At 42.1% G+C, this 11448-nt stretch overlaps 1 protein-coding gene across 4 annotated transcripts in view; it reads left to right on the top strand.

The window, feature by feature from the left end:
• The first annotated feature begins 228 nt into the window (after positions 1-228).
• FOXJ3 (forkhead box J3) overlaps positions 229-11448 on the top strand; it is a 141754-nt gene continuing 130534 nt past the window's right edge. For 3 of the 4 annotated variants that reach the window (XM_041738118.1, XM_041738114.1, XM_041738116.1), the window contains exon 1: positions 229-451. The gene's annotated coding sequence lies outside the window, so the exon portion shown is untranslated. Of the gene's footprint in view, positions 452-4746; positions 11186-11448 lie in introns of those variants that run through there. The other variant, XM_041738115.1, reaches the window with a different exon arrangement.

Below are 11448 nucleotides of genomic sequence, written 5' to 3'. Positions count from 1 at the left end.
CCACTACGGGGCCGCCCCCAGTCCCCAGCCGCCGCTTGGAGGCGCAGGGACGCCCGGAAGCGCTCGGAACCGCCAGACGCGGGCGGCCCCGCCGCCGAGCCCCCGGCGCCCCGGGGCACTACTTGTCCCCGCGGAGGGATCCCGCGCGTGCCGATCCCGCGGAGCGAAGGGGCCGCCGCCGACGCCGGGCCGGTGACGCGCAGACGCAGCGACGTCGCGGGGGGGCGGGGCGGGAGGGGAGCGGGCCGGGAAGTAGTTCCGGGTGCGCGGCCCCGGATGTTGGCTGCTCCCGCCGCCGCCGCCGCCGTCGCCGCCGCCGCCGCCGCAGCTCTCGGCGCTGCTCGGGGCCTCGCCCGCTCGCACCAGGCGCCGTTGGGGCCTTTCCCGGGAGGCGGAGACGCACGCAGCGGCCGGGGGCTCGGCCGGGCCGTCCCGGCCTGCGCAGCCTGAGGTGAGTGCCCGCCGCCCGGGCGGCGGGGCCGAGGCGGCGGGCGAGGAGGCGGGGCTGGGGCATCTCCCGGGACGGAGGCAGGGGCTGCCCTCCGCGAGACGGCGGCTCCCCTCTCGGCCGCGGCCGTGCGGCGGGGCGGCGGCGGCTGGCGGGCGGCGAGCGCTGCGTCCCTCCCTCCCCCGCGGCGCTCGCCCTCAGCTGCTGCTGCCCCTCAGCCGGGAAGCGGCGGCTCCGCGCCTGCCGCCCCTCCCCCAGCGGGGCCCCGGGGCGCCGGACGGGCTTCCCGGGGGCGCCGAGCGCGCGGACAGCGGCCGTCCGCCCCCCCGGGGCCTGCTCGCCGCCCCGCCGGCCCCCGCCGGCCCCCGACCTCGGCACGAGGCAGCTGCTTCCCCTCCAGCCGCGGGGCGGGGCGGGGCGGGGGGGTCGGCCGCCGGGGGTGCCTGCGGGAGCGGCCCGCGCACCCCGACGCCGCGTCCTCCGCGGGCACCGGGGCGAGCGGCCGCTCCGTGCGGACGTGTTGCTGTCCTGTGTGTGTTTCATCCTGCCCACGTGGTAGGGTGTCTCCCCCTCCCCCCTCCATTTTTTGCAGCTGGCGAGGAGGGAGGTCTGCGCGGTGCTCCGTCCTCCCGGAGGCTGGTCGTAGGGTCAGTGCGCGTCGCCCAGGCCGACCTTAGGCTGGGGGCGGCGGGAGAAGCCGGCGTCGTACTCTCGGAAAGTGGAAGCCGCGGGGGACGCGGCCGGGCTTACTTTCCCAGATCTCTTCCCTTCTCCGCTTTTAGCTGTTTTCGTTCTTTTTTCCCCCCCCATCCGTTGCCTGCGACTCCACCAGAGTGTGCTCTAGCTGCTGATGCACCGAGGTGTGCAGTGTGCACTTCTCCGTTCTACTTTCTGTGTGTCTGGTTGGCAGAGGTTTTTCTTTTTCCTTTTTTTTTTTCTTTTTTCTTTTTTTTCCCTCCTGTGTCGCGCCAGTTTACGTCTCCGTCTCTAAGCGGATTCCCAAATGAGCGGAGTCGGGCTGGCCAGGGACCGAGCGGCCGGTGGACATCTGTTTTGTCTTTTCCAGACCCTCATTCATTCATTCATTCATTCATTTTTATTTTTTATGTTTTCCTTTCTGGTTCCCAGCGAGACGAGTGCGTGTTGTGGAAGTACTTATCTGCTTACCTGTATGGCTCTTGGAACGCGGCGCTCCGTAGTGTCCCTGAGTCCCAGAGGTCGTGGGAGCTCCTTTATTTCACTTCTCCTGTTTTTTTTTTTTTTTTTTTTTTTCTGTTGAGTATCTTTGCGCTCCTCTGTTTTCTGAAACTGGTTTTGAAACGCGTTTTGGGGGTAGTTTGTTTTCCTTTAATGTCCGCGTCCCAGGTTGAGGGCTCCTTGCATCTTGCCGCGGCGTCTCGCTCCTGTGTGATCCCTTAACAGGGCGCAGGCTGCACTCGCAGTGAGAGAAGCCTTATTCCTCCTAGACCAGAGCAAATATTTATACAAAAGCAGCAGCTCTCTTCACTTTTCTGTTTGGATGGCATATATTCATGAGGTGGGATTGAATTCTTTTTTTTTTTTTTTAATTTTTTATTTATTTATTTATGATAGTCACAGAGAGAGAGAGAGAGAGGCAGAGACACAGGCAGAGGGAGAAGCAGGCTCCATGCACCGGGAGCCCGACGTGGGATTCGATCCCGGGTCTCCAGGATCGCGCCCTGGGCCAAAGGCAGGCGCCAAACCGCTGCGCCACCCAGGGATCCCTGGGATTGAATTCTTAAAGTTTTTCGTTTTTATGAGACACCTGAGGATTTTTGTTTTCTTTTAGTGTCTCGGAGTTGAGGTGAATCTCGTTACCGATATTTGTGATACTGGGAACTTTTCATGTATTTATGAGGTGTTGTTGGATGGGGTCAGGACATGTTTATTTTGGCTCTCTTTGGTTCATTAGTTTGGGCCAAATAAAAAAATCTTTAATATTACGAAGTCACTTTTTAGATTCCAAGTTGGCTGGCATTCTCTTTCTTGATTTTTTTTTTTTTTTTTTTTTTTTTTGCGTTGTGCATTCTTTTTGAGTGTATATATATTTTTCCTTTTATGTGGTACACTTGCTAGTGTATTCTATGCAAAATAATATTTAAATACAGATTCTATCTGCTTTCATTATGCTAAGTATGGGTGGGGCAGTGGAAAATAGAGACTGTTTTTCTGATGTATTCTGAAGCATATTTTTTTTTTTTAGCAAGTCAGCATTTGTGTCCTGCAAAATACTGTGCTGCGTGTGAAGTAGTCTGTGTGAAGAGACACGGGAATATAATATGTCTCTATCTATAAATGCTTCAACTTCTATGGGGAAACAACACGTAACATACGTGTTCATAAACCACCAAGCAACATCAGACGCCTGGTTGGGATAACAATGCCCAACCTCAAAAGTATAAGTGAGATTTGCAAAAGATAGGAATTTTCAGAGGGGAGGAGATGTATTCTAGGAGAGTGAAGGAGTATTTACAGAGATAGAGAAGTGACAATGTGTATAAAAGATACAGCAAGCCGGTTGACCTGCACAGAGAGTCTGGATTGGTAAGTAGTAATAAATGAATTCAGGATTAGTGAGTGGGTATTGGTGGAGGACCTATCAAGAATGTAATGTTTAGTTTGTTGGGGTACCATATTGGATTCTAGATTAGAAGTAAGATAGTGCATGTTGTTCCTGAGGAAGGTTTTGTATTATCGGAGTGTTCTGGAGTGAGGAGACTGACAAGAATGGTCTTGGAGAATTTGGGGAATAAGATGAGGGTCTGATACAAGGTAATGATTATGGAAATAAAATAATACCTAACATTTATTATTTCCTGTATGCCAGGCATTGTTCTAAGCTCATTATATGTATTTATCTCAGAATCTTCTTAAAGGTCTTACTATTCTTTTTTCTTTTTTTTTTTAAGATTTTATTTATTCATGAGAGACAGAGAGAGGCAGAGACACAGGCAGAGGGAGAAACAGGCTCCATGCGGGAAGCCTGACACGGGACTTGTTCCCGGGGCTCCAGGATCACACACAGAGCTAGACCGCTTAGCCACCCAGGCATCCCCAAGGTCTTACTATTCTTATGAAGAAATTGAGTTACAGAGAGGTTAAGTAACCTTCCCAAATCCTTGCAGAGCCAGGATTTGAACCCCGGCAGTCTCATCTTTGAGCTTTTGCACTTAATTGTTAAATGAAACTGTCCTAAGAAAGAAACATAGGATATGTAAGAAGATGTATGTGTGAGTAAAAATTAATTTGAACTTAGTGATGATTGTGGACGAAGGGAAGATAGCAAATAAAACATTAAAAGATAAAAGCCTAGAGTCCTGGGAGGATGATTGATAATAGGAAATTAGGAAAGTATCACTGTGGGGCAACATTAGTTGGGGTAAAATCAGTTTTTCAGTAGCAGGCTAGTTTCTTGCCAGTCCTGATGGTCTCTTCTCCTTGCTGGTCTGACTCTGGAAATGAAGACTAGTTTAAGCAAAACAATTAGAAAAACATCTTTTTTTTTTTTTAAGTTTTTTTTTTTTTTTTTTTTTTAAGATTTTTATTTATTTGTGAGAGGGAGAGAGTAGGAGAGCACAAGTATTGGAGAGAGAGAAGCAGGCTGCCCATCCAGTGAGGAGTCCAGGACTCTGGAATCATGACCTGGGCCAATGGCAGCTGCTTTACCAACTGAGCCACCCTAGCACCCTGAAGAACAGATATCCATTTGGAAGAAAAAAATGTACTCCACATTGCAAAGTCACATAGAAACAGGATAGAAATTATTTTGGTTGAGCCTCAGTACTGCTTCCCAGCCTTAGAAAAGACCATAAAGAATTGACTAGAGTAAGATTGAAATATTTGTAGTACATTACTATAGGATTAATAGAGATAAAAATATTGATTGTTCACTGACCAGGGCTGTAGATGGTAGTAAAAAACAGGTGAGTAGATGAGTGATAGGAAGTTAGTAGTATGATGGTGAAAGACCTTTGAGGTTTGGAATTTTGGGTGACGTTATAGACTAACAGGTAAACATTCTGAGGAGAACCAGGAAGTAAGTACATCAGTGCTATATGGAAGCCAAGGATAGGAGAAGTAATATGGTTGATAAGTGTCAGAGGGGATCCCTGGGTGGCGCAGTGGTTTGGCGCTTGCCTTTGGCCCAGGGCGTGATCCTGGAGACCCGGGATCGAATCCCACATCAGGCTCCCGGTGCATGGAGCCTGCTTCTCCCTCTGCCTATGTCTCTGCCTCTCTCTCTCTCTCTCTGTGACTATCATAAATAAATAAAAAATTAAAAAAAAAATTAAAAAAAAAAAAGATAAGTGTCAGAGATAGTCTGAAAGTTCAAAAACAATCAGCATGGTGAAGACTATTCAGGTAGGCCTGGGAAGTAAATTTTAACTTTAGAATTTTGAAAGGAAAGAATAGGTGTTTGTTTTCCACGGAAGGATTTGTAGAGACATTATGGTCTGGTGTGGTAATTTTTTTAAAAAGATTTATTTATTTTAGGGGGTGGGGAGAGAGAGGGAGAGTCTAAAGCTGACTTCGTGCTGTGTGTGGAGCCTGACGCAGGGCTCTTCTTACAAGCCTGAGATCACAACCTGAGCAGAAACCAAGAGTCAGACTCTTAAGCTAATGTACCACCCAGGGGGCCCCGGTGTTGTAATTTTAAGGATTTTTTCCTAATGCTTCCACCAGTCTCATTCTTGTCCAGAGCTACTCAAATATCAGAAAATTCACTTTTTTTTCCTTAAAAAGAGAAACAAATGTATTCTAAAACCAGTGACTTTATACTTGAATGATTCTCACAAACTTTTCTTACTCTTTTTTTTTTAAAAGTTTTATTGAGGTATAAATTACATAGTATATAGTTTGCTCATCCAAATTATACAGTTCAATGGTTTTTAGTATATTTAGTATATTAAGTTGTACTTCCATCACCACAGTCATCTTTAGTCATTTCATCAACCCATAAAAGAAAGTCTGTATTCTGTTCTGGACATTGCATGTAAATGGAATCATAACAGCATAAGGTATCTGGGTTCTTAGACTTAGCATAATGTTTCAAGGGTTATCCATCTTGAGGTTTGTATCAGTATCTCATTCCTTTTTATTGCTGAATAATACTCCATTGTATGGCAATACTACCTTTTATTTATCCCTTCATTAGTTGGACATTTGGGTTTCTTATTCTTGTAAAAACCTTTCCCTTTCTTCATCTTAGCCCTTACTTGTCAATCTCATTCCTCCAGTGGCTTTTCTTTTAGATTGTAACCTCTGCTATGCCTTCTAATAGGAATTGGGGATATAAAAATGAGTAAGACATGGCCCTTGAACACTTAACATATATTTTCTCATACATCATCTCATTTCATATCACAACAGTCCTGTGATGTAGGCAAAGCATTTTTTTAAGATGAGTGATTCGAAGTTTAGATTAGGTGACTTACTCAAGATTGTACATCTAAATCTGTAATGGAGCTGTGGGATCTTCTTAGTCCATGTTCATTGCCATTTCTGCTACTCTGTGCTATTGTCTAAGTTAAAGGATTCCTATGTGAATTTCTGGATAATTACAGGGGCTGGGAAATCTTCTTAGTAAATCAGTAATTTTTAATGATTAATCTTCAGGACTTAAAATGAAGAAATCTGTATGTGTGTGTATTTTTTTTTTAAACCAGATTCTATCACTTGTTTGCTGTGTGATTTAGAGAAGTCATTTCATATTCCTGTCTTTTCTTCAGATCACCAGTGGGTATTTATGTGATGATAATAATAGTAGAGAACATTTTCTGAAGCCTTACTATGGGTCCAAAACTTACTATGAGTACTTTACGTTTATTATTCATATAATCCTTATAACAACTCTAAAAGGTAGGTTTTATTTTTATCAATTTTATAGGCACAGAGAGGAAACAGGCACAGAGAGATTAAGTAGCTTGTCTGAGGTTCTATATAGCCAGGGATGGAAAGAGGCAGGATTTGAACGCCTGCAGTCTATTTTCAGAACTTAGTGGCTGTTAATCACTACATTGTACTGCTTACTGTGTTATGAGTTAATAGAGGGTAATATTTCAAGTAAGGGCATGATGAGAGTATGAAGATTGGATATTGAGTATGTTGGGGAAGCAAACAGCAAAATTAAAGCTGACATTGTGTCCATATTTTTAAAAACTACGAACCTGATTCTAGTGTACAGAGATACATGTTGTTTATGCTTACAAGCACCTTTTTTGTTTGTCCTTCCTAACAGCCTTTCAACTCAGAAATTGCATTATTTTCAGTGCTCTTCACCATTGGCTTTGTTAATCACTTAGCTTTTCACGTTGCAGCTGTTCAGAAACCTTGGCTTGGGACAGCTAAAGCTTACTTTTACCTCTCCTCAGCCTTTTTATAACTGAATTTTTGTTTGTTTTTGTTTTCCATTTTCAGCAGTTAGTGTTTCAGTCCTAGATAGAGGTACTCTACCCTCCTTTCTTGAAAACTCAGAAAACATCGCAGTGGCATTTTATAACAACTGTCAAAAAATTTGATCATCTTAATTGGCATAATTGGATTTTAGTGCACAAATAACAAGAACCAAAGCACAGTGTTTTGGTTAAAGAGATTGACTTACACTGAAATTGGAAAAGGCATCTGCTATACAGGATTTTGGATTTAATAGAATTTGTTATAACCAGATCAGCAAAGCATTATTACTGTGGGCCATCTGTTGGGATATGGAAATAGCTTTGTTATATGGAACCAGATGTTGTATTTATATTTATAACAATGGCATTCTACTTATTTTAAGTAACCTTTGTAGTTAGGTAGCTTCGGCTTCTATTCTACATGACATACTAACTGATAACCTGAGAATGTGATGTCTTTCAAACTGGTTATTACTTTTTTATAGAATTGAGACAAAGCAACTGAAACAGAAAGCAAATGAGACTTATACATGTCAGACTTTTGTACTGTGACAAGATAAAATATAGGATAAATAAGAATATGATTTTATTAGGACTGTATTCAAGAACTTTTATTTATTTATTTATTTTTTTTAGATTTTATTTATTTATGAGAGACCAGAGAGAGAGAGAGAGAGAGAGAGAGAGAGAGAGGCAGAGACACAGGCAGAGGGAGAAGCAGGCTCCACGCAGGGAGCCTGATGTGGGACTCGATCCCAGGACTTCAGGATCACACCCTGGACTGAAGGCAGGTGCTAAACCACTGAGCAACCCAGGGATCCCCAAGAACTCTTACTTTGACACATTTAATAAAGCATAGAATCTAATAATTACTAAACCACTCTGGTTTCTGGATGCTTATTAAATTGTTAAAAATGACTAAAGGTTTTGTGCCTTGGCTGTAGAACTTTGGGAAGTACAGACATACAACAGTCAAATATGCTGTAATCAGGAGCAAGTTGACTGTCCTAGCAGGAGATGAATAATATATGGCATCATTTTCTGCTAGTGTGGTTGGGTCTGTGAATTTATAACATGCTTTACCTGTCTACCCTATGTGTAAGGAGTTCTTAATGGTGTTGTCTCACCGTGTGTGTGTGTGTGTGTGTGTGTGTGTGTGTGTATGTGTGTATAGTTAGTATCACCATCGGAAAAGGCATTTTGCATATTTGGGGAAGTACTGTTTTATAATCTTTATTATAGGGGATGTGTGTTTTGGAAAAATATCCATCTTACATTTGAATAATACTTTCTGAAAAGCATTTTCTCTGATCTGTTGGATTTTGGAACCTTGGAACAGCCCAGTAATAGTGGTAGGGCAAGTAATACACCTATTATTGACAAACGGAGAAAATGATACAAGTTAAGACTTACTGTTACTCAAGTCGTTTAATAGAACAGAGACAGGAAAAAAAAAAAAAACAAAACAAACAAACAAAAAAAAGAACAGAGACAGGAACAAAGATCTTGCATTCTGTTTCTGGTCTTGTACTCTTCATAGAAAACTGGCAAAATTTTTATAAAGAACATACTTTGGATTTTTGAGGTAGAAAATAGAGGTTATGGACCCCAAAGGACCTGGGCTATGTAGAGCAGAATTTGTCTTGTGATAATATCAGACTAGGGACATAAAACTATTGAGAACAACTTCTTCCCTTGTTAAATTTGGGTCTATTTCCAGTTGTTGGATATATTTTTACTTGAGTCTGCTTTCTTTGTCTTTGTAGAATTTTGGAGGCAAGGAGGAGATAGAATCAAAAGGGACACTTTAAAGAATTACAAAATAGCAGATTTGGTCTTATGGGAGTACATATCTATAACATGTAGACATTAAAATGTTCCTGGAACATGAGTCTGCTGAGGGAACTTAGGTTACTGTCATAATGTGAGTCTATTCTCTTGCCTAGTGGGTAGGAAGAGTAATAGTATGTAAAGAAGTTACAACTGCATAGAAAAAAAATTTTGAAAGAAAGCATCACAGTGAGTAGTCTTTATTTTCTCCTTTAACCTGTTTATATTTTCTGAGTTCTCTACTGTGAGCTTATATCATTTTTATAATCAGAAAAATTCGACATGTATGAGAATTTAGAGGATTCAGAGAAATGTGAATCATAACACTTTTGAAAAGCAGTTTAAACACTTGGTGCTATCACAGTATTTTGCTTTCTAGACAGTTATGTTCATAAATCAGTTTGATAATTATTCCATTGTAATCTATTGGTTAAGTTGTAGGTGTAATAAGTGTTTTTGTGTTTTCTTCACATTAGAATTTGGTCATTTAGCTTTACTGATTAAGGAATTAATTTCAGTTCCCTAGAAGCAACCAAGACTTTAAGGTTTACTTACAGTAATTACTTATCAATAAGTGATCTGAAAATAGCACTGTGGTTTATAATGAAAACTAGACTTAAGATCTGCTTGTATGCTACCATATTACTGGCATGTTTCTAATAAGAAAAACTGCTTGTTAGTGCTTCTTTAAGGTACTGTTTTCTTTTTTTTTCTTTTTTAATATTTTATTTATTTAAGAGAGAGAGAGAGAGTGACTGAGAGCACAAGCATGGGGGAAGGGGGATCAGGGCAGAGGGAGAGGGAGAAGCTGTCTCTCTGCGGAGCAAGAAGCCTGATGTGGGGCTCAATCCCACGACTCCGGGATCATGACCTGAGCTGAAGGCAGGCTCTTAACCAACTAAGCCATCCAGGTGCCCCATAAGGTGCTGTTTTCATTCAGGGACATTGGACTCATTAATTTCTCTAACTTGTTGCTCATTTATTCACTGTTTGTGCTATGTCCTGGGCATTCTACTAAATGCTGGGGAAACAAGTAGAAGACAGGGTTCTTGCCAGCAAAGACTACAGCTTTTAGTTTGAGAGGCTGCAGAGAAAACCTTTGTTATGTGGAGGTATCTTCTCTAGTTTTTTATTTTATTTTATTTTTTTTCTCTAGTTTTTAACTAAAAAGCCAGAATGGCTACCTTTGGTTTTTGAAGAACTTAATGTATTTAGTGGTGTCTGTAGAGATCTTTAAGAGGAGTGAATGGCTTCATAGTTACTCCTCTGCCTGCAAAATATTCAAAGTCATCTAAAGAATTTCGTCATCTAAGGAGTATTTTTTCCCCCCTAAGGAACATTTTTTATTAAGGTAAATGATCTATGCTTTCAGATTAGCTTTGGGAGCAATGTTTTGCTTTTAGATTCTTTAGAATAGAGACTGTGTCTCTATATTTAGCACTGTAAATGACATTAACAGGCATTATTATATATTCACTATAGTTGTAAGTGAAAGGGTACTTAATGTTTAAGTTTAATTTTAAGATTTTTTTGGGAAGGATTTTATTTGAGAGAGAAAGAGAGTGAGTGAGCGGGAGGAGCAGAAAGCGAGGGAAAAAGAATCTGAAGCAGACTCTGCACTGAGCGGGGAGCTAACTTGGGGCTTGATCCCACAACGGCTATGAGATCGTGACCTGAGTCAAAACCAAGGGTCTGACCCTTTAACTGAGCACGTAGATGCCCCTGGAATTTTAAAATTGATACAAATCTATTTTATCAAAAGTTTTCTTTTGTCTAAAATAGAAGTACAGTAGTTCCTAAATTTTAAGAGTTAATCCTTCATTTAGGCCAGTGAGATTTCCCTCTAAAGCTCTTGATACATACTTACTTGGCTACCCTTAGAACACCTATAGTCACTGAACACCTGAAAGGTAGGCTGCATTAGTTCTAATTGAGGCAGCATTTCCTTTAACTTCATCTCTTAGTCCTCTGTGGAACAGTAGAGACCTAGTTTGCGTTCTTTAACAAGATAATCCTTCAAGTATTTCAGTGATTATTCCACAAATATTTCTTGAACACTGTCTTGGGCATTATGAGAGATCTGAAGGTAATTAAGAGGCGTAGTCTATTCTCAAGGAACTGATACAGAGAAAAAGCCATTGGCTTGTTGAAAGTGAGTTTTTGCTTATGATCAGAAAAGCTTTGTGGAGGAGATGATATTTGAATTAAGATTAGTGATGGATGTTCTAGGCTGATAGCATAATAAAAAAACCTAGAGATATGGGAGCACAATGCAAGTTAGAGGAGTAGCAAGAGGATCACTTGTCTTTTCACAAAGTATCATCCAGAATATTAAAAGTGTTCATTGTATCCCTAGCACTTAGAGAAATGTTTGGCAAGTATTTGGGGCTTGGTGAATTTCTGTTGCATGAACAAATGGTTCCATTTGGAAATACTGAATGAACATCCTTCCTGAAGAATCATAAAGCACTTGAGGATGTTGAACACTATGGTAAGTCTGTTAGAGAAAAAAGTTCATCTCAAACGTACTTACCTGACAATGGAATCCTTATTAACAACTCTTGAAATCCTCTGGAAAATAATATACTGAGGGTCTCTATGGTTGAGGTGACAAGGAAAGCAGGGAAATGTTTTCTTCTCCACATTAAACACACCCAGTTTTTTCGGACATTCTGCACTTACATTTGGCTTCTAAACTCCTCACTAGGTTGATATCTCTCCCTGCAAGCGTTCTAGCTTGTAAGTGTTCTTAAA

This window comes from Vulpes lagopus, chromosome 23 (genome assembly GCF_018345385.1).
Source record: "Vulpes lagopus strain Blue_001 chromosome 23, ASM1834538v1, whole genome shotgun sequence".
Lineage (NCBI taxonomy): Eukaryota > Metazoa > Chordata > Mammalia > Carnivora > Canidae > Vulpes > Vulpes lagopus.
Note: the sequence above shows the minus strand (reverse complement) of the source record. Positions and strands in the feature narration are given on the sequence as shown.